The sequence below is a fragment of the Macaca thibetana genome, chromosome 10 (assembly GCF_024542745.1).
Source record: "Macaca thibetana thibetana isolate TM-01 chromosome 10, ASM2454274v1, whole genome shotgun sequence".
Taxonomy (NCBI): Eukaryota; Metazoa; Chordata; class Mammalia; order Primates; family Cercopithecidae; genus Macaca; species Macaca thibetana.
The window spans coordinates 53,013,077-53,034,835 of record NC_065587.1 but is presented as its reverse complement, the minus strand read 5'-3'; the positions used below and the strand labels follow the sequence as shown (position 1 = coordinate 53,034,835).

General features: G+C 45.7%; 1 protein-coding gene and 1 pseudogene across 2 annotated transcripts in view; one reads left to right on the top strand and one right to left on the bottom strand.

The window, feature by feature from the left end:
- LOC126964099 (basic proline-rich protein-like) overlaps window positions 1-20,500 on the bottom strand; it is a 23,688-nt pseudogene extending 3,188 nt beyond the window's left edge.
- EYA2 (EYA transcriptional coactivator and phosphatase 2) overlaps window positions 1-21,759 on the top strand; it is a 300,174-nt gene that overhangs the window by 29,840 nt on the left and 248,575 nt on the right. The gene's annotated exons all lie outside the window — the stretch shown is intronic.

Sequence of the window (21,759 nt, the reverse complement as noted above, 5' to 3'; positions counted from 1 at the left end):
ATGAAGCCCTCTTGTAAGTGTTTTCATAGCAATCGGACTCATGTCTACTAGACAGCACTGGCCTAATTTTGATGAAGAGGGATTTGAGGCACAGAAGAGAAGGTAAGCAAGTTGAGGCTGGAACCTGGGTTTCCTAACACCTGTTCTAGTGCATTTTCCACTTGGAGCATCCTCACCACCTTTCAGTTTGGAGAAGAACAGTTTTGAATACCCAGGACATCATCACCGCAGAGGACAGGAGTGCTAATTGATTTGGTGAACAACCCAAGCAAGGTCAGAGAAAACTCTTAACTACATCACAGAGTAATCAGAAGAGTTATACTAATGGTAATTTTAGGTGCCTAGAAAATCTCTGGTAGATGAGAGAGGAAATAGTTAACTGTAGTTACCCAGGGGAAAGGAAATAGGGAAAAGGAGATTCTTACGTTTTTACTGTGTATATTCTACTGTAGATTCTAAAATGTTTTACTAGGGGCACCGAATGTTTCATTTTCAAGTAAACAGTGAATTTTGAAATGTAACAACAGCAGGCTTTCATCTGAGACAATTAGGGCATCAAATAGTGAATTATAAACCACTGAAAAAATACAAACCTATGAATATATACCACTAATAAATAGGTACATAAGTAAATAGGGAAGAGGGAGGTTTTGTGCTTGTAGTCGAACACCACGGACCAGCTAGAATTGTGAGGGACAGCTGGGTTAGAAACACAGCATGTTGCAACCACTATAATAAAGATTGATTCAGTCAAGAATCATCATCCATAGATGCTAAATTTGGGGTGGGGGATATTGATAAGGAGTAGCATTTTGCATGGTCTTAAATGATCTCTTCACAGATGGCTTATTGATTTTAAGAGAAAATAATAGTCACTATGCATTGGAGAAATTGGTGATCTGTATCAATGTCGTCACCGAGAGGCAGATAGACAGGCTGTCCTGAGAAGTACACAGCATCGTGCATGCAGTATTCTGGGAGGATGCATGACCCGAATCTAATAAGAAAAGAGCAGACAAACCTAGAAAGAGGAACATTCAGTTTCAAAAAAGGGTACCTTATTCTTCAAAAATGATGATGTTGCAAAGGACAGAAAAAGACTGAAGAAATGTTATAGATGAAGCCAGGCACAGTAGCTCATGCCTGTAATCTGAGCACTTCGGGAGACTGAGGCGGGAGGATCACTTGAGGCCAGGAGTTCGAAACCAGCCTGGGCAACATGGCGAAATCCTGTCTCTACTAAAAACACAAATTAACCAGGTGTGGTGGCAGACACCTGTAATACCAGCTACTCAGAGGCTGAGACAGGAGAATTGCTTGAACCTGGAAGGCAGAGGTTGCAGTGAGCCAAGATCGTGCCACTACACTCCAGCCTGGGTGACAGAGTGAGACTCTGACTCAGAAAACAAACAAACAAAATAAATGTTCTAGAACAAAGGAATCTGAAGGGATAGGACAACTAAATGCAGTGCCCAATTCTAGACTAGATTCTAGATAGAGGGGGAGATGTGATACAGGAAATTATTAGTCAATTGACAAATTGTACTATGGAGAATGGGTTGGTTAAAATATGGTATCAGTGTCAAAGTGATTGAAGTGGGTAATAAACCCGAGATTCTATAAGAGAATGTTATTTTTCTTGGGAAATACATATGGGAGTATTTACGGGTAAAAGGCCATTATGCAATATGTAACTCTGAAATGATGCACAAAAGAAAAATAATACATATGTGCTGAGTGTGTGGCACGCGCGCATGTGTGTTTGTGCGTGTGTGTGTGTAGAGAGAGAGAGGGAATTGGTAAGCACATGGGTGAAACAGTAACAGCAGATGCATCTGGGTAAAAGGTCTATGAGTATTCTTTGTACTACCATCACATAGGTCAGCCTCCCTCCAAAACCTGCACTCTTGCTTACCAAACCAGTATTTCCCAAAACGTGGAATGCCTTAGTGATTTTTTAAAATCTCATTTTGCTAACTTTCAGCTGTTTTAATTAAGTCCCAAAGAAAATCTTAAGTTGGTGCTGGATGGTTTTCAACACCAAACACTTGCTAATTCTCTTTGTATAACAAAGAGGGTCATGAGGCAGGCAGTGGCCTCTAGAAAGATCTATCTTTCACGGGGGGTTCCTCCTATTAATTTTTCTAGTTATCTTCTATTTTTTGACAGTGATTTATATTTGTGATTTTTAAAAGTTCCTTTTTAGGTGTATTAATTTAAGTTTATTTTTAACTTCTCTTAACAAGTGAGTCAATTCAAAGAAAATATTAAGGCAGTGACAGTGCACGGTACGGGTGGCACATGGAGATAGCAGAGGCTGGGAAGGACTAAAGTTTGAGCCACTGCGGCTGGAAACTCCTCTCAAGTTCAAAATGTTTGGCTCAAGGTGACACTTTCCTATCTGTGGTCCCTGTTTCCTTAACACTATCATTTAGAAAGGCCCCAAGTGGGTCATTTCCTCCATTCCTTTCCTTTCCTCTAAGGCAATAACCAGAACAAGCCCTTCTCTGTCACCAATGCATGATGTTTCCATTATGCTTCACCTCCCTAATCTTCAGAACTTGGAAGAATGAGTTTGGCGATGTTAGGCTGGAAATTCAGACAAAGGAAACTGTGTTAGTTTCCTGGGACTGATGTAAAAAAGTACAGCAAACTTGGTGACTTTAAACAACAGAAATGTATTCTCTCTGGAGGTGGAAGTCTCCAGAGAGCCTGCAAGGTGTTAGCAGAGCCATTCTCCCTGAGCCTCGGTAGAATTCTTCCTCACCTCCTCCTGGTTTTGGTGGTGGCCATCCGTCCTTGGCATTCTTTGGCTTGTAGCCATGTCACCCCAATCTCTGCCTCTGTCATCACATGGCCTTGTCTCTGTGTGTTTCATGCAGCCTTTTATAAGGACACCAGTCACATTGGATTGAGGACCCACATAACTCCAATATGACCTCAGCTTAACTAATCACATCCAAAATGACCCTATTTCCAAATAAGCCCAGAGGGTGACAACTTTAGTATGTCCTTTGGCAGAACACAATTCAATCCATAGCAGAAGTTTACTCAAACACTCAAGGGCTAGGAAAGAAAAGATTGAAGACTAGCCCTATGTAAAAATAAAACACCTCAGCATAACACAAACACCATGTGCAAAATCAAAAGATAAATGACAAACTGGGGGAAATCTTTGCAGTTCATATGACAAAAAAGAGGCTGGTTTCTCCAGTGTAGGAAAGAGAGTTCCTAGAAATTGATCAGAAAACAGTAACAATAATCCATTAGAGAAATGGATGGAAGGTATGAACAGGCAATTCACAGGAAAGGAAATACAAATGACCTGTAAATATGTGAAAATATGTTCGATCTCACTTAAAAAAGAGATAACACAATTAAAATCCACCCACAAAATCAAGAACAATTTCAAAGTTTGTGAACATACTCTGCTGGTGAGGCTGTGGGGAAACAGACACTCTCATCTATTGTTGGGAGGAGTGTGTGTCACTATGGACCTTTTGGAGGGCAGATTGGCACGGTTCATCCAGAAAGTGCTCCCTCCTATAATCTAGCCATCTGTTTCTAGGAATTTACTGCAATTGTATGTGTGCAAAGTAGCACTTGTAACTCAGTGTTTATCGTAGGCTTATTTGTAACAGCAGAAGTTTGGGAACTGTACAGGTGTCCAGGTGCTCACAGATAAGAGAGAACTGGTCACAAAGATTTGGTATCTCCTTGCAATGGAAAATTATGCAACTGTAAAACAAAATGACCATCCTCTGCAGGCACCAATTTGATAAAAACCCCTGGAACAATATTACTAAAAGGAGGTAACATAGTATGCTACTATTTGTTTAAGAAACAAGTGTGGAATAAGAAACAAGAATGAATAAGAATATATATTCACATTTGCTTCTGTTTACAGAAAGAAAATTTGAAAGGCTACACAAGAAATTAATTATTAGGACTAATTAATTATTAATTAGGATTTTTCCAGAGAAACAGAGAAAAATAGGAAATATATATGTACACATGTACAGTGATATAGAGAGGGGGGTTGATTTATTATAAGAGATTGGTTCAATGCAATCATTCAATTATGGAGGCTGAGAAATCTCATGATCTGCCACTTGCAACCTGGAGACCCAGGCAAGCCAGTGGTGTAATTCTGTCCCATTTCAAAGACCCGAGAACCAAAGAAACTAATGATGTCAATCACAGTTCAAGGGTAGGGGAAGATGAGATGAGATGTCCCAGTTCAAGCAATGAGGCAGGAAAAGAAGGGAGAAATTCCTTCTTCTTCTTCCTTTTGTTCTATTCATGTCCTCAGTGGATTGGATGGTGCCCACCCACTTTGGGGAGGGCCATGTACTTTACTGAGTCCACTGATTCAAATGCTCATCCCATCCAGAAACACCCTCACAGGCATACCTAGAAATAATGTTTCGGCCGGGCGCGGTGGCTCAAGCCTGTAATCCCAGCACTTTGGGAGGCCGAGACGGGCGGATCACGAGGTCAGGAGATCGAGACCATCCTGGCTAACACGGTGAAACCCCGTCTCTACTAAAAAATACAAAAAACTAGCCGGGCGAGGTGGCGGGTGCCTGTAGTCCCAGCTACTCGGGAGGCTGAGGCAGGAGAATGGCGGGAACCCGGGAGGCGGAGCTTGCAGTGAGCTGAGATCCGGCCACTGCACTCCAGCCTGGGCCACAGAGCGAGACTCCGTCTCAAAAAAAAAAAAAAAAAAAAGAAATAATGTTTCATCTGGGCACCCTGTGGCCAATCAAGCTGACATGTAAAATTAACCATCACACTAATGAAAGTGGCTGTGGAGGGTGGTAGGGATAGAAATGAGATTTTTCCACTGTATCTCTTTATAATTTTAATTTTTGAATTTTTTGACTGCCGTGCCTAATTAAAAATAAATGCAACACCCTGGGTGGGTGTGGGAGCAGAGTTGCCGTGGACTCACTGGTTGCTGCACATGTTGCTTTGCACGTCCTGGGTTCCTTTTCCTCTGGGCGCTCCTTCTTATTCTGGGAGAAAGCAGGTACCATGGGATACCCGAGACTAATAAATAAATGCAGGTCAGCTTGTGGCCCACAGCAGATGGCCAAGCAGGCATGGGGTGCTGTGTCGTAGGCAGGGGCATGGGCCATTCTTCAGTGGCAGTTATTTTCCTTGATGGGAGCCCAGAAGCGCTTTGGGAAGGTAGCCTCGTGCTGGGCGTGTCTGCCCTAAGTTGAGTTTACCAACACATAGGAAGGTCTGAAATTCATTTCAGCACAAGAGCAAAACTAACCCTGTGTGCTTACGTCGGAAACCACAGACGCCCCGTCCCTCAGTCAGGAAAATTACCCAGGTCCTCTGGTGAGCAGAGTGCCTTGCAGAACAAGTGCTCAGTGGGCAGTGTGACATATGAGCCCCGCCGGGATCTCCCGCTGCAGCGGCGAGGAAGTAGTGTGGTGCGGTGGTTACGTGTTACAGTTTCAGAGCTGAATTCACAGCATGGCTGTATTAATCTGTTCTCACGCTGCTAACAAAGACATACCTGAGACTAGGTAATTTATAAAGAAAAAGAGGTTTAAGGGACTGACAGTTCCACGTGGCTGGGGAGGCCTCACAATCATGGCAGAAGGCGAAAGGTACAACTTACATGGCGGCATGCAAGAGAGGATGAGAGCCAATCAAAAGGGGAAACCTCCTATAAAACCATCAGATCTCGTGAGGCTTATTCACTGCCACGAGACCAGTATGGGGGACACCACCCACATGATTCAGCTATCTCCCACCAAGTCCCTCCTACAACAAGTGGGAATTATGGGAGCTACAGTTCAAGATGAGATTTGGGTGGGGACACAGCCAGACCATCTCAGTGCCCTGCCCTCTTACTAAACGTGTGACCTTAGGCAGGTCACTCAGCTCTTTAACCCTATAGGTTTTGTCACCTATAAAATACGAGTCGCTAGTACCTGTCTCCAAAGGTGTATGAGGATCGGGTGAGGTGATGCAGTAAAGTGCACATAGTAACCCTAACCCTGACTCTAATCAATAGAACACTTACAATTATCACAAAATAATAACAGGTAATACTCATGTAGCATTTACTATGCTGCAGACACTGTTTTAAGCCCTCCAACTATATTTACTCTCCCTGCAACTCTGAGAAGCAGGTACTGTAATTATTCTCACTTTACAGGTGAGGAGCAGAGACATAAAGGGTAAATGTCTTGCCCTGCATTACTCAGCTCTGTACTGGAGGAGGTGGGATTTGAACCCAGGTGGTCTGGCTCAGAGACTGCTTTTACTGACTTCATCACTGGGTTCAGTGAGTTCCAGGACATGAGTTGGGATAAATGGAAAAAGGGGAACCTGAAACCCTCAGCAAAGTCTGCTGTGAGCATGTGTCTCTGATCTTTCAAGTACTGCTTTGGCCACTCTTAAGCTTTGTGAACCTTATTTTCCTCATACATAAATGGGAAGACAGTAGTAATGACATCTACTACTTATTAATCCCCTGCTGAGCATCAGGGGCTGTGATGAGTACCTTACAGGTCTCATTTTATCCTCACTAGAGCCCTATAAGTACTGTTATCCCCATTTTATAGACATAGAGACTGAGGTTCAGAGAGGCCCAAAAATCTTAGGCAGCCAGTAAGTGCCAGAAACAGAATTTGAAGCCAAGTCTGTTTGATGCCAGAGCCTGGACCCATCACTACCCCTGGACTCTGTGCCCTTGGGGAGCTGTTGCAAAGATGAGAGTTATTTTTCTGTGTGGTGCCTGGCACACAGTGCTGGCGTGCAAAATCACCAACGCTTGGGTTGTTGATGTAACATGTGCTCATGGAAAGCTGACCTCACCCATGTTGAAGCCCCCTTTCCTCGTTTGCTGAGTCAGGATGCAGATGCGGCAGCTTTCAGGCACTGCTGTACAGACAGAGTTCTAGAAGGTTGTGTGGCCCGGAAGCGGTGCTGTGCCGATGTTAGGGGCCTCTACCTCTGAACTACAAGCAAATTCTCCCTTCCAACAAGAGCACATTGTGTTCTGGCCCCGGTCTCCCACCCAGGCTACTTTAAATGCAGATCCTTCTGCCAACAGCTACTTTTAGCAAGGGCAGACTATCATAAGGAGAGAAACTTGCAAGAAAATAGCAAAATGGAAGCATTGTTCCTGAGGGTTTGGAGCAGGCTCAGGGAACGGTGGGGTGGGAGAGGCTTGGAGACGTGCTTTGCCATCACAAATAAGTTGTGCAAAAAAAAAAAAAAAAGAAGAAGAAGAAGAAGAAAAGAAAATTCACTTAAAGTTTTTCCTGAAACCTGGAAGGAAGAGAGGACAGGCAAAACCAACTTTGGGAGGATTTAAAATGCCATAGTCCTATGGAAGCTCCTCTGAAGGAACTGGGGACTGTTTCTAGCAGGAGAATTGCATCTTGAGGCTGGAGGGAGCACAGGGCTGTTGATGGATGAGTCCCTAGTAACACGGGAGGATGGAGGCAGGAGAAAAAGCTTGTGGACTGAGAAGAGGCTTTATTTTTTTTTTTAGGAAATTTGTGTTCTCAGGGATGAACTAAGGCAGTATAATAAAAGATTACAAGGATAGTTTCAACTTCACACCATTTAGAGCCTCTGGCACTATGAGGAGGCTGGCTTGTGCGGTAGTGAGTGGACTGTCCTCAGAAGCATTCAAGCAGAGCCTGGGTGATGATACAGGGAATCCAGCTTTAAGACAGGACGCAGGACTTGAGCAGAGGCTCATAAACACTGGGCCTTGTGCAGGGTCTGCTCTGTGCCAGCTCTCACACTCATCCATGATGAAATGAGAGCAAAGAGGACTGAGGCTGGGCGCAGTGGCTCACATCTGTAATCCTAGTGCTTTGAGAGACCGAGGTGAGAGGATTGTTTGAGCCCAGCCTGGACAACATAGTGAGACACTGTCTTAAAAAAAAAAAAAAAAAAAAAGATTGAGTAGTGAGATTTTAATCCAAAAAGACTGTTCTTTGAGACCACACCCTTCCTAAACTTAGGTGTTCAAATGCTCTTTATAAAATGACCCGTCTGTAAAAGCCTGGAAATATTGGGATTAGATAATGTCCAAGTCTTTTCCATTGCTGAGATTCTGTGATTCTAGGAAAATATGTTTCTGATTTGGATGAAACAGAATAGGAGGAGCGTAAAAGCAAGCCTAAAACTGACACATCGAGAAATGGCCATGTCAGCATGCCAGTTAGAGATGCGGAGTTACTAACCAGGAGGAACAGTTACAAATTGACTGTGGTCCTCCTGGAGAACAGGGCTGGAGGTGAGATTTTGTGTAAGTATCAATTCTGCATTGGCATATGAATTTTAAAATGACATGCCTGTACTATATGACCTTTAGTTAACACTAAAAGCTTTTAAAAAATAAAAGACAGATAATAATTATAGCTGCCCTTTACTGGATTCTGTGCTAAAAGCTTTTTTTATATTATTTCCTTTAATTAATCCCATCTTAGGGATGAGGAAACAGGCTCAGAGAGGTGAAGTGACTTACTTTGCTGTACAGACAGGGTGAATGTCAGGTTTTTTTTGACTTGAGAATCCAAACCAGATGCATATACACGAAGCTCAGTTGTCCTCTGCCAGGGTGAGATTTCTGTGGGGTTTCAGGAGAGGAAGAGGATGGCGGGCTGTAGGGGTAATGATATAGAAAGCACCAGAAGATAACTGGAAGAGAGATGATGACAAAAAAGGGGGTCCTGGTTAGGTTTCTGGATCGAACATCTTGAGGAATTCAGCAGCTTGTCATGAACTAAAAAAAGGCACACTTGCACATTAAAAGAGAATTGATTAAACAATTGCACGGGACACTTATGTTCCTTTCTCCCCTCAATTTGGACTTGATGGGAGGGAGGCCATGTGGGAGGAAGCAAGTTGTTTGGAAGCGTTGACTCTGTGCCAGGCACTGTGCCGGGAACCTTGTGGAAGTATCAGCCCATCTAGTCTTCACCATGACTCTGAGAAATAATATTAACCAAAAAGGTCACTTAGGAATGCCTACCGTGGGGTCTGTCAGCCTCAGCCCTGCTGATATTTGGGACCAGATCATTATCTGTTGTGGGAGGCTGGCACCCATTAGATGCCAGTGTGATAACCAAAAATGTCTCCACACATTGTCAGGTGCCCTCAGGGAGTCAAAATCACCCCCAGTTGAGAACCACTGTCCTCAGATGACTAGGCATGTCATATATATTATTTCGAGTCACCCTGCCAGCTAGCTGTCATGATGCCCACTTTATAAATGAAGACACTGAGGCTGAGAGAAGGGTCACATCGTCGTCAGTAGCAGAGCTGAGAACTGTGCCACATATTTTCAATACTGAACTTAGAGAAGCAGCGATTGAAGTCCCCAGCACAGTGAACCTCGGGCTAACACTAAAATATAGATTGTATCTTCTCTTTTTTAACCACAGTGAACGTCTTAGAGGAGGGGCTGGTGTTTCATTACGTTCTGTTTGTTTTTGTTTTTAAGTAAGCTGGCGACATGGCACAGGCTCCAAGCACCATCACTTATTATCTCTGAAACCCTGGCATGTTACTTAACCTCTCTGGCTCTCAGTTTTCTTCACTGTAAAATGGAACTGATGATTATACCTCCTCATAGGGTTGTTTGGGGATGAAATGAGATCACGTGAGTGAAGCAGTGCCTGGCAGATAGAGACTCAGCATCAACAAATGTGAGCGGTCATTCTTAGGAGCAAGTTGTTAAATCCATTTCACATACTCCGACCTGGAAGCAGCCCCAGTGGCATCATTCAGGGCACTGTCTCTGGGGTGGCTGACTCTGCTTCTTTGCAGTCAAGCCCTGGGGTTGCAATTCATGTCGGATTTTCGCTGACCACTGAGCAATCCCCTCTGGGCTGCAGGAGTAGCAGGATTTGGCTTGAGTGTCCCAAGGAGAAGCCGTCCAAGCTGATCAAGCATTTGCCTTCTCCACCAATAGGAGTCTCAGGAGAATTATGGAACCGTCTTTGCACATGGAAGAGATTAATTCATGTGGCCACAAATAGCTTGAACACTGTGTCCTCAGCGCTGTGATCTAGTATCCCCTGAAATTTACGCAGGGTGCCAGCCCGGCAGCCAGAAAAGCCACAGGGCCGCCTTAAGCTGCCCAGCGCTCCTAGCCGGGGGACCCCTCAGGAATTTCAGAGGGTGGGGACAAGATTAAGTAGTTTGTTTTTCATTTCATCCACTTACCTCGCCCCCCGCCTCATAAGCCTGCTTTCTGGCCTCCCATTTATCAGCCAAATGGAATGACTGTGCTGCCCTCGTCCCCGGGTTTGCACCTCCGGGCTCGCTCCGTCTACTTCCTCCACCTGGTGTACCCTCTTTTATCGTCATAGGCCCACCTTCCAGTCTCTGCATAGCTGAATGCCACCATCCTCCAAGCCTAGTGCCTCCACCTCTGCTCCCCCCACCAAGTGGTACATGGCTTTGAAGGATGTGGGCTCTGGAATAGAGTTTAAACCCCAGCTCTGTTAGATGTAGGTGAGGGGCGATATGGTTTGGCTCTGTGTCCCCACCCAAATCTCTTGTTGAATTGTAATTCCCACGTGCCAAGGGAGGGGCCTGGTGGAAGGTGATCGGATCTTGGGGGCGTTTTCTCCCATGCTGATCTTGTGATAGTGAGTGAGTGTTCATGAGATCTGATGCTTTTAAAGTGTTTGGCACTGGCCAGATGCGGTGGCTCAAGCCTGTAATCCCGGCACTTTGGGAGGCCGAGGTGGGCGAATCACCTGAGGTCAGGAGTTCAAGACCAGCCTGGCCAATGTGACAAAACCCTGTCTCTAGAAAAAATACAAAAATATTAGCCAGGCATGGTGGCGGGTGCCTGTAATCCCAGCTACCTGGATGGCTGAGGCAGGAGAATCGCTTGAACCCAGGAGGCAGAGGTTGCAGTGAGCTGAGATTGAGCCACTGCACTCCAACCTGGGTGACAGAGTGAGCCTCCATCTCAAAAAAATATTAAAAAATAAAGTGTTTGGCAGTCTCCCTCACCACAACCGACCCCTCTCTGTCCTGCCACTATGTAAGAATGTGTCTTGCTTCCCCTTTGCCTTCCGCCATGATTGTGTTTCCTGAGGCCTCCCCAGCCATGCAGAACTGTGAGTCAATTAAACCTCCGTTGTTTATAAATTACCCAGTCTCAGGTATGTCTTTATAGCTATGTGAGAACAGACTAATACAAGGGGCTTACTTTGCTATGAACCTCAGTTTCTGCCCCTATAGAGTGGGGTACTAGTGGCTGATTAATTTCTGCCTCATCAGATCATTTGAGATTTAAACCAGAAAAGGCAGACTAGGTGCTTGGCTTCCTGCTGAGAACGTAGTAAGGACTCCATCGATGTGAGCTCAGGGTAGGTCAGGCAGGTAGCTGGCCTAGACAGCTGGGGCAGGCGGAGAACATCCATGCAAAGAGGCTAGAGCCCCTCAGCAGCAGCGTGGAGGCAGCTGCTGGGTCAGATCTGACCCATAAGGAGACAGCACTCCCAGATGGATGTAGGTGGGTTCTTACATCACAGTGGACAAGATCAGCTTGGTGTCGGCTCCCACATCCTAGTCCTACAGGGTGACCCCAAACTGGAAGGGCCAGATGACAGATGGCATGAGTAGTGGGTCACTCTGTTATTGAGGAAGCAACTCTGGACACAGTAAGTGGTTTTGTAGTCTTCATCTGTACCAAAGAGGGGCAAGGTGGAAAGTGCCGGGTCTCACTAGAACAAGGGAGGCCGATGAGAAATGACCGTGCTACAGCTCCTCATGGGACTGCTGTCTTGCAGCACCCCGCGCAGGATCCCAGGGCCTTCCGTCAAGATTTGGGTTGGACTGTGCTTCAGTCTTGCCTCTGGGGCTTCTGCAGAAATACACAAGGTCACTGGGGCCCAGAGAGTAATGGGAGAGGCAGGAAGGCATTGGTACTCACCTAGAACAGTGCCTGGCACATTGTATGTGCTCAACCAAAAAGTGTTGGATGAATAAATGAATTTACCCCACAGTATTTAACAACCCCTGCCTGGGGCAGACCCTGTGCTGGGAATTTGAAGGTAAGCAAGACTTAGCCCATGCTCTCAAGACCTCACATGAGAGTGCCAGAGATGCTTCAACTGATCATTAGAAAAGGGTTCTGAGATCTCTGAGAAAGCTAAGCAAGGCTCGGAGGCACCGACAGTGGAATGTCTGCATTTATGAGAGCATTTTGGGCCGCAATTGGCAGAAATGTCAAAGCTGTTGAAACAAACAAAAGAAAGAGATTTAATTGGCTCACGAAACTGAAATGCTACCTGTAGGCATGGCTGTATCCAGGCACTCAAACAACATCAACGTAGTCTCTCTCTCTCTCTCACCCCGTCCCCACTCACCCATGTCTCTTGGCTCTGTTTTTCTCTGTATCACCTTCTTCCCAGCAGGCTTCGTGGTGGTCCCCAGCCCTTCTAGGTGTTCATCATCCTGAGGACTGGCAGTGGCAGCAGATAGAGGGCTCCTCTTTCCCAGTAGCTCTTCCAAGAGTCAAGGATTGACTCAAACTAGCCCAGTTAGGTCATGGGCACATCCCTTCACAAATAGGACTGTGGGACGTGGAAATGATCAGCTCCCCCCAAAGGATGCAGAGGGAGGGTGAAGCAGGAGAGGTTCTCCAAGGGAAAGTGAGGATGCTGCTAGGGAAGAGGAGATGGGTCTGGGCAGGTACAGGCAACAGATGTCCACTAGATCCACCTAGAAGACCGTTCATTTGAACTTGATTATGTGCACTGGATGGAAATTTTTTAGATGAGACGGGGAAATCGAATAGGAGGAAGGGAATCTCTGGCAGAGGGAACAGCATGAGGAAAGGCCCAGAGGCAGAGAATGATTTGTTTGGGAAACATAAAAGGAGCTGATGTGAGTGGATCACAAGGAATTGGATCAGGAGATGGGTAGGTGGTCAAGGTTGGAGGATTGAGCAGAGGCCAGATGACTGAAGTCCTTGAATGTCAAGTGATTCAAAGAGGAAAGAGCTATGGTTAGATTTGTGTTTTTAAATTCATTCATCCAACACATATTTACTGAGCACCTACTATGTGAATAAGCAAAGTCCCTGATGATATTCTAATCATACCCTAGGGTAGTGCTAGGAAGCAAGACTGGAGACGCTGAGTCTGGAGTCAGGGAGGAGGCTGTGCACCAGTCCAGACAGGAGTGGCTAAGACTTAGCTGGGGCGTGGAGCACATTTCCCCTGCATCAGCTCTACTCAGAGCCAAACCTTTGCTATGTAGAGTGAGTGCAGGAAGCACATCTCCAGGTTCTTGTGTGATGCCCCATCAGGGTAGCCTGCTGGGAACATTTTTGGAGCATCTGTTTGCACAGGCTGTCACCAACAGAACTACTCAGCCTAGATTTGAATCCTTGCTGTCCCGTGCACTGGCTGTGTGACCTGCCTCACCTCTCTGGGCCTCAGTCTCCTCTGTTAAATGACTTTGTGATGACACCTACTTTGCAGAGTTGTCATGATGATTAAATGGGTTAGTGTTTGACGCCTAAGAAGTGCTCAGTAAATGACGATGTTATGAATTACTATTGTTACTGTGACTGTCTTCGAGGGACATCCACTCCTGAAACTCATCTTCCTCTCTTGGAAGCTGGGGACCGTGATAGCAAGCACCTTAGTGGAATGGTAAACCACTTAGTGGCCATGTGACCCTGGGTACATGACGTCACCTCTCTGTGCCTTGGACTCCTCATTGGAAAAACTGGAGCTAATATTAGTACCTGCTTACAGGGCTGTTATATGAATTAAATAAATCATGTTAAGTCCTGAGGAGAGTTCCTGGCACATAGTAAACTCTCAATAAATGTCAAATAAATAATCATTATTATGTATTTATAATATTATGTTGTAATATAATATATTGTTATATTAATATGATAACATTGTATTATATTGCAACATAATAATAATAAGTATTATTATTTGGTAGTAGTAGTTTAGATTGACCATCTGCATTCTGAAAATCTGAAATGCAAAATACTCCAAAATCTGAAACTTTTTGAGTGCTGATGTGTGGCTCAAGGGCAGCGCTCATGGGAGCATTTTGGATTTTGGATTTTCAGATTCGGAATGCTCAACCGCTAAGTATATATATAATGCAAATATTCCAAAGTCTGAAAAAGTCTGAAATCCTAAACACTTCCAGGCCCACACATTTCCGATAAGGGCTACTCAGCCTATAGTATGTTATTAATGAGGAGGGATTATGGTGATAGCAGAGATTAATTATGACATTAAAAAGAATCCTTATTAGGCCAGGCGCGGTGACTCACACCTGCAATCCCAGCACTTTGGGAGGCCTAGGCGGGCAGATCACCTGAGGCCAGGAGTTCAAGACCATCCTGGCTAACATGGCAAAACCCTGCCTCTACTAAAAATACAAAAATTAGCTGGGTGTGGTGGCGCATGCCTGTAGTCCCAGCTACTCAGAAAGCAATCGCTTGAACCCGGGACGTAGAGATTGCAGTGAGCCAAGATCACGCCATGGCCCTCCAGTTTGGGTGACAGAGCAAGAATCCGTCTCAATAAATAAATAAATAGCACTTATTAAATGGCTATTCTCAGAATCATCATCATTATCCATCAGGCACTTAGAGGGAAAATGACTGTATTTGGGTTTGGGGACAAAAGGGCCACCGTTTCCTCCCACAAAGGCAGGTGTCTTTCTCTCAGAACACGTGGTTATTAAATATTGCTGTTTTTAATATTGTGAGACGACATCAGTTGAGGAAAACTACCCAAATCCTTCTCCCAGCAGAGCAGGAGGAGGCTGGCTCCCCTCCCCTGATCTGTTTCTCCTAGGCTGACCAGAGGGGTGTCCCGTCCCCCGCTCCCCCTCGACGGTTCTGTGACTCCCAGAAGGCCATCCCAGCTGGCGCTTCAGTTTTGTGATTCGGGGATTTCTTTTCTCCCTCATGCCTGGAATAAATTGTGGCTCCATTTACAAGAGCAGAGCTCTTGTGATCAACTCCACTCGGGTCCCGGAAGCAGTGATGCCTGGAAAGCAGTTTGAAAAGGTCAGCTTGGGGCACAGTCCAAAGTGATTTTAAGTACCCCAGGTAAGTGCCGGCCAGAATGGGGAGCGCTTTTAATTTATAAGCCTTGCCCTGTGAAGAAAGAGACAACACTGCTCTGAAGCAGTTTGATTGCAAAGTAATAAATCCCTTTGTGTATATAAAAAGTACAGACGTATCTAGCTCACATTTCAGAAGGAAAAAAATATCTCTGCAGTTAGGGCATTGGAGTTGAACTCATGTACATGAATCTACAGGAGGAACTTCATGGAGAAAAAGGAGTTTATAATCGTCATACATTTTTAATGTACAAGAATTTGTTCTGAGGCTGCCTGAGAGCACTGTTTCCTAAGCTGTGTGTCCTTGAGCCAGTTGCTTCACTTCTCTGTGTCTCATCTGTACAATGCAAAGAGCGAGTACTCACCTTTGGATTGTTGTAAAAATTAAAGGAGTTACTAGCTGTAACACATTTAGAATAGTGCCTGGAACAGTGTACACGTTTAATAATGTGTTCGTTACTATTTAATTAACACATTTAATTTAATAAGGGTTAGTTACTATTACTATAGCGTACAGATTTTTGTTTTGGGATTGGTGGCGATTTTCTGCCTGGCACACAGGAAAGCCAGTCTGTCTACAGAGTGGCCCTGTCGTTTGCAACAGAAACCTGTAATTGTCTGTTTCTCTTTGGTTTTCTGGGTTGAGAGTCCAATGCACACATTTCATCTTGCCTTTTTTTTTTTTTTTTTTTTTTTTTGTCCTTTTTAAATCCAATCTTTCAGGACGTACTTCCAGCAAGGCAATTTGGAATTCTTGAATTCCAGAGAGACCTTTCTGGCCACATTAGCTAACAGAGGAACTTTTCAAAACCAAGAGAAGCTTGCAAACCACTAGTTAGAAAATCGACTCATTCATTCATTCATTCTACAAATATTTCTTGTGGGCTTACTATTTGCCAGGTCTCCGTCCCAAGCTCAGGGGTTTCAAAGAGAGCATGTCATTTTAAAGGTGTATCCTATGGGGAGCCAGGCCCTGATTTAAGAGCTGTGTATACATCAATCCGTTCAGTACTCACCACAATCCTATGAGATGGATTTTATTTTAACCCCATTGCACAGATGCAGAAACTGAGGCAAAGAGAGGTTAAGTATCCCTAAGGACACACAGCTGGTAAATAAAGTCCAGATTCAAATCGAGGCAGCTCAGCTCCAAAATTTGTACTCTTCTCTTTTTATGGCTGAGATCCAGCTAGTGAGCGCTCAGCATTGCCTTGGTGACAGCGATTGGTTCACGGATGGGCATGTGACCCAAGCTGGGCCAATCAGAATAATTCCTAAATTTTAGCTGGTACTATGAAGGAAAAGGCACCATCTCACCACTAGGGTTGCAGAGCTGGTGGGGTAAGATTGAAGGCACTGGGAGCCATCTTTTCTAGCAGCTTGTGGGAGAGGCTTCCTGAGAATGAAGTCAAGGAGGGAGAAAGCAAACCTGAGCAATAGAGATGGGGGGAGGGGAAACTGAGAGAGATAATGACTTTTTTTTTTTTTTTTCAAAAATCCCTTGATCAAGCTGTGTCTGAAGCTAACTACCCCTGAGGATTCCAGTTATATAAGTCAATAAGTTCCCCTTTTTATTAAAGCCAATTTGAGCTAAAGTTCTTGTTATTTGCAACAGAAAGGGTCCTGACTAATACATGCATCTTCCAGGGAAAGAAAATGACTTACTGTAAATCCTTAGCACAGAAGCTAATTTGCAGCAGAAGTGTGTTATGAGGAAGCAGGACTGATATTCTTAGAAATTAGAGTTGTTTTGTTTCCTCTATTTGTAAGAGTCTAAGAGATGACTCAGCAAAATCTCCAGCCCTCATACCTTCTATAACATACTTGTTCATCCCTGGAAGTTCATGAAGTTCCAATTATGCCACTTACTACTGTTGTGACCTTAGCTAAGTCATTTAACTTCTCTAAGCCTCAGTTTACTCATCTATGAAATGGATATATTATTAAAACATAAAGTGAGGGAAGAGTAAAGTAAGATGGGCCATGTTAAGCATAGGGGCAATACTGAGCGTATTGTAAGTACTCAATAAAATGTAGCCATTCATAGCAGTTCTAAGATGAAAGACCTACTACGTGCGAGGATCTTGCAGAGATACAAGAAATATAACAGGCCCACCTGAGTATGTCAGAAATCTTCATGGGGGAAGAAAGCTTAATCTGGCCCTTCAAGGAGTCACTCAAATTTAAAAACATAAGCACATGAATAGAGGTGGGCTTCCTACAAAGAATGTGCAGAAACACAAGTCAATAATAAGAACAGCTGAGATGTATTGAGCACTTACATGTGTGCCAGGCATGGCTGTAAGTGCTTTTCACACATCAGCTCATGTAATAGTTGAGATCCTCCCAGCCCTTGAGGTGGGGATTGTGATGGACAGTTTTGCAAATAAGGACACAGAAGCCCAGAGAGGTCAAATCATTTGCTCAGGGTAACTTCGGTCCTGTGTGGAGAGCCAGGATTCAGACCCCAGGTGCCTGAATTCAGAGCCCACATCCTTAACCGCTCTGCCAATGCTACTATTGCTCATAAAACAAAAGTAGTAGCAATGACAGCAGTCACTGAGGCCACACAGATATGCCACAGATACAAAACCCAAATGATACGGATATCAAAGAAGAGACACAAAGGCCACCCATGCAGCCAGGACCCAGGCCCAGGTTTGTGGACCTCTTGTTCCTGAAGGATTTAATGCTCTGTTCTGTGACAGTGGCCAGGACCAAGCACAGGGCTCTGGGAGGGAAGGTGACAGGCCAGCTCAGGGTGGTGGCCAAAGCTCCAGGCAGCTGGTAGCATCGGGGGCTGTGGCCAGCTGTCTCCTGCTGACCAGGCCTGAGCACCCCCAGGCCTCTCACCAGCAAGACCTCAACAGCTGTCAGAGGGGAACAGTGCTTTCCATCCACGGGCAACACGCAGAATGGGGCCAGTGACCCTGGGGTGAAAGGTTTGCCTGCTGGGCCCCTAGCCTCCTGACTCCATCTGTCTTGCCACCTGCGAGCACCATTTCTGACTTTTTCCTTTGATATAAATGGAGAGACAAGCACGAAATCAGCAGTGGGAAATGTGCAGTGTGCAAGAGGCCCCCTCTTCCCAGAGCCCGAGCCTGCTGGCTGTGGAGGCGTATAGGCTGAGAAGGCTGAACAGGGGACACTGACTAGGGGACCCCCGTGCTGATTGGTGCCATGGGCAGGGCTGTCTTGGAATCCCACAGACCCACATTCAAATCTTGGCTCTGCCTCTTAAGAGCTGCCTGAACTCAGGTGAGCCACGCACCCTGTCGTATCTCTCTGCTGTAAAATGGGCACGGCCCACCTCACAGAGGAGCTGGAAGGATGTAACGAGGTGCTTTCAGTTTCCCTCAAGGCCTAGGAGGGTGTTAAGTCCACCAGAAGTAGAACCAAACTCCTAAGTTGAGTCCCGGCTCTCCTGCTTCTCAGCTGTGTGGCCTTTCGTAGCCTCCTTCATCTTTCTGGGGCTCAGTTTCCAAATCCGCAAACTAAGGGGCATGGTATCTATCTGACAGGGCTATTGTGAGAACTTCAATGCATTTCTATGTGTAAAGTGCCTGGACTTCAGTAAACACTATTAAGAGAAGCAGTAACATAGTGGTTAAGGCTCTGACATTTACCTGCTGTGTGATATTGAGCAAGTTACCGTCCTTCTCTGTGCCTCAGTTTCCTCACATGTATCATGGAGATACTCATGCCCTTATCTTAAAGGCTTGTCCTAAGGATTAGATGAGACATTATAAAGGCCATTGGGGCTTAGCAGGTGGTGGGTACATCATAGACATGGGTTCTTTTTTCTTTCCTTTTTTTTTTTTTTTCTTGAGACAAAGTCTCATTCTGTCATCCAGGCTGGAGTGCAGTGGTGCCATCATAGCTCACTGTAGCCTCAAACTCCTGGGCTCAAGGAACCCTCCAACTTCAGCCTTCTGAGCAGCTGAGACTACAGGCACATGCCACCACCTAGCTAATTTTTACATTTTTTTGTAGAGACAGGATCTCACTATGTTGCCCAGGCTGGTCTCAAACTCCTAGGTTCAAGTGATCCTCTTGCCTCAGCCTCCCAAAGTGTTGAGGTCACACACATGAGCCCCTGTGCCTGACCTAGACGTAGGTTCTGAATGTTAAAAAAGTGCTTGGCAACGAATGTTACTAAGTTCTTATTAGTAACATGTTTTCTGTTACTAGCCCTCCTCACCAAGGAGTGGATGGTGGACTACCTAAGGAAAGGTACCTTTTTATTTTATTTTATTTTTTACTTTTTTTTTTTTGAGACAAAGTCTCACTCTGTCACCCAGGCTGGAGCGCAGTTGTACAATTACAGCTCACTGCAGCCTTGACCTCCTGGGCTTAAGTGATCCTTCCCTCAGCCTCCTGAGTAGTTGGGACTACAGGTATGCACCACCACCCCTAGCTAATTTTTGTATTTTTTGTAGAGAGAGGGTATTGCTATGTTGTACCATTTTTATAGGGGGAAAACTCTCTTAGAGAAAAGGTGGGGAATGGGGCAAGAGGTCCCCTGACATTTAGAGACATTTTTGTATAGTTGTGTAGTGTGTAGTTGTGTAGTGTGGATATGTACCCAGTCCTGAAAGGGAACACCTCAAAAGCCTCCAACGAGTGTTATGCAGATGTGACTTACCCACACAGGCCAGCTTTCGAGGAATCACACAGTCGGGCTCTGGAGTGAGACTCTGGAGTAAGTCTGTGTCCCTTCTCTGACTCTCCTGTGTGACCCCGGGCAAGGCCAGCCAGTTAACCTCACCAAGCCAGGTCCCGTCATCTGTGAAATGAGGACACTGACACACCTGCCTCATTGGGAGGGTTCTCTAACTTTTTTATTTTTTTTTTTTTTGACACAGAGTCTTGCTGTCGCCCAGGCTGGAGTACAATAGCTTGATCTCGGCTCACTGCAACCTCCTTCTCCCGGGTTCAAGTGATTCTCCTGCCTCAGCCTCCCGAGTAGCTGGGATTACAGACACGTGCCACCATGCCCGGCTAATTTTTGTATTTTTAGTAGAGACGAGGTTTCACCATGTTGGCCAGGATGGTCTCAAACTCCTGACCTCAAGTGATCTGCCCACCTCGGCCTCCCAAAGTGCTGGGATTACAGGCATGAGCCACTGTGCCTGGCTGGTTCTCTGAATTAATACATGCAGAGTAGTGATTCCCAGCCAGAAGTGACTCTGCCCCGAGGGGACATTTGACAGCATCTGTAGACATTTGGCTGTCACATCTAGAGGGGAAGCGTGCTGCAGGCGCCTAGTGGGTAGAGGTCAAGGATGCTACCAAACATCCTACAATGCAGAGGACAGCCGCCCCACCCACCAGCAACAACAAAGGACCATCCACTCTGAATGTCAGTAATGTCGATAGACATCCTCACGCAGAGTATTGGCTTTAGTATAGTGCCAGTAAAAGGAAGTGCTTGTGTCTGTTGAATGCCTAAATGAACTTGCTCACTCCAAGTCTCAGCTTCTCCCGGCATGGAGAAAATGTGTCTCTCTCCCAGAGTTGTCATGAGATTAATGAGAAATACGCCAGCCTGAGGGGCTCTCTGGGGCCCTGGGAACTGCTGTTGGACGTTGAATGAATATCGTAGCAAGGGGGCAAACGGAGTCTCAGATCTGGGATTTGGACAGGAGGGTTCACCCAGGAGGCCAGCTTGCCTGTGTCTAGCATGTAGTTCTTCCAGCTGAAGCTGTTTCTCCCTGAAGGATTTCAAGCACGACATATACCCAAACAAAAGAGGATAGCAGCAAAACGTGCAGAAGGAAGCTAGGGTGGATTCGGCCTCGGTGCTCCCCCCTTGCTCATCTCCAAAGCTGTGAGAATTTAAGGGAAACTTACTCCATGTTTTGTTGCCTCATTTGTGCATAATTCATCGAAATGCTCTTCTGTAAAAGAACTTCTCTGTGGCTTGAAACCCTTTGCACACTTTTGTTTTTATCTTTTCCTGCGCTCTCTTTTTCTTTTTTCTCTCTCCCCCTTTCTTTCTCATTAAAAAGATGCCTTTTCTCTCAAGTGCAAGAAGCTGACTTGTGCCAAAAAACAAGCAGGGTGGATGCTGAAAACTCCCAGGGTTAGCCTGGAGCCTCCCAACACTAGACCTTGAGCAGGCTCCCGGCTTAAGTAAAATCCTCCTCCCTGTTCTGTTCCTCCTGAATGGCTCTGGGGAGCCCCGAGAATGGCCAGGACAGAGGGAACCAGGTGAGGGCCTGGCTGATCCCAGGAAAGAGAGGATGTCATGGTCCTGTTTTGGCCAAGCAGGACCTGTTTCGGCCAACCAGTGTTCCTGTGCGCAGATCCCTGTGGTGATGGGAGACACTTGCAAGGGTCAGGGTTGGAGACAAGATGTTCAAAGGTCTCTTCCAGTGGTGGGCATCTGACTCCAGGGCGGGATCGTAAGGGCTGCACTAGCTTCGGGGCAGGTGCAGCCTCGATCTCCTCACCTCGGCAGTGGGAATTAAGGGGTCTCTTCAGATTGTTGGGATGAGCAGTCAGTGAGGAGGAGGAGGATGCCAGGTGTGTGGGTGCTGGGCATGGCACCAAGCACTCAGGGCATGCAAGCCACCGGTGTCTCTGCATCTTCAGGGCACTTTCTGAACCTCAGCACCTTCCCCTCCAAAATGAGGAGAC